The following is a 1,968-nucleotide window of genomic DNA, read 5'->3' on the forward strand; positions in this document are numbered from 1 at the left end:
GGTGGTACAGCAAGGGCAGGCCCGTGGTGTCAGGGCGGATGGGTATGATGGTGTCACCCTCTTAAAAACAAGGTTATATGCAGCTGCTAGTGATGTCTTCTCTGTTGCCTTCGTCCCCTCAGTTGGAGGCAAATGAGGGCAAGGGGAAAGGAGCTTAGATTCCTTGAAGCCCTTCTGTGTGGTCTACTTGACAATCATGATCTCATTTAATTCTAACAACCCTTTGAAAATAGATTTTCTTATCCCCCTTCTACAGATGAGAAAGCTGAGGCTCAAAGAGAAGGCATGACTAGCCGGAGGTCTCAGCTGGAAATGTCACCTGAGCTTAGATGACTCCAGTGACTTTCAATGGCTTTCACCATCTCCCAACTGTCTCCAAAAGGGCCTGCACAGTGAAGTGTGTAAATCCTAATTAGACAGCTGAGAAGTGGCACAGAGCAAAGCTGGCCTGTCCATTTGATGTGTTGTGCCCGTGTCCTTGGGTCCCTTATGTTCTGTTCCTGAAGCCCTTTGACCTTTTCCTAGGAGAGAACATGGTGTGTCCCTACTGCCAGCTCTAATGTGTTGGTTTGTCTTGTTTGTTCCAAGAAGTGTGCAGGGCCATGCTCTTCTCCCCAAAGCATTACAACAGGATGTCACAACTGAGCAGTTGCAGAATGAGTTCTCAGGAGCCTGTGTCGCCGCTGCTACTTGCTGGGCTCTTGGGATCTGAGCCTAGAGAAGGAGGGAGGGGTTCTCTCCTCCCTGGCTCACCCTGATGGGGTGCACCGCCATCGCTTAGACCAAGGCAGAACTTACAATGGGACAGGCAGTTGCAAGGCCACATGGAGGCGTTTGTTTATTTATTTATGGACCAGGAGGAAGGGAAAGCACAAGACCCACCTTTGGAAGCATCCGCTCACTGAGGCTTCAAGCTCAAAGCCTTTCCCCAGGCTTTACCTCCCTGCTCCCTGGGAGGAAGAAGTCAACCAATGAAAGCTGCAGCTGGTGCCCTTTGGAAACTCCAGAAGGACAAACACTAACCCCCTTTCCATCATGGATGACTCGTGTGCCCTAAAAGGGGTGGGAATAGGTGATGTCAGGTTCACTCCAGCCCTCACCCAGCACACCTGCATCACCTTCTCTCCAAGAGATGAGAGGAAATGGAAGCACCTCGGTTGGTCCTTGTACAGCACCAATAATATGGATGCTTTTCACCGTTATACAAAACATGATGTGAATAAAGAAGAAACATTTCCAGGGGTCAGGACAGAAAATGTGACTCTGAGGCTCTGATTGTTTCTTTAAATGACACCCCATGACTTAAGCCTGCATACTCCATTCTAAGTATGGAGTATAGGGGCAGAGAAAATTCCTAAGCAATGGTACCACATGTTCTCCAAGTGTGTTCCCAGATACTGTCTCATTTGATCCATATAAATGAGGTTGACAGAGCAGATGTTATTGTTGCTATTTCATAAACAATGTCACTAAGGCTCAAAGGGACCAAGGTCACAGAGGGGCAGGGTTGGGATGAGAATCCGTCTTCTGACAGTGTTCTTCCCACACTGCATCCTGCCTTTCGAGGAAGGCAGAATGGACATAGGACAGAGGACAGCTGGAGAGTCATACAAAGGTTTTCTGCCTAAAAATGAACCAAAACACTCATGGAACCAGATCCTCCACCCACAAGTTCTTGGGTCTGGGAATGAGTCTGCTATGTCTATTTTTACTGTCATAATTTCCAGCCTGAGCTGTTCTATGGACAGTATCTATGCCCGTGCGCTGAGCAGGTGGCTAAGATCCATCATGACCCCACCAGATCCAGGTGTCTCAGGAGAGAGTATACTATCCTGTCTTATCAGCAATGTTAGCTGATGCCATGGGCCTCATTTCTGGTGCTGGTTGCTATGAGTTGGAATTGACTTGACGGCAATGGGTTTGGTGTTGGGTTTTATCAATGTTGTGTGTCACATGGGCCAGAGAGTC

The sequence above is a fragment of the Trichechus manatus genome, unplaced genomic scaffold (assembly GCF_000243295.1).
Source record: "Trichechus manatus latirostris isolate Lorelei unplaced genomic scaffold, TriManLat1.0 scaffold00163, whole genome shotgun sequence".
Taxonomy (NCBI): domain Eukaryota; kingdom Metazoa; phylum Chordata; class Mammalia; order Sirenia; family Trichechidae; genus Trichechus; species Trichechus manatus.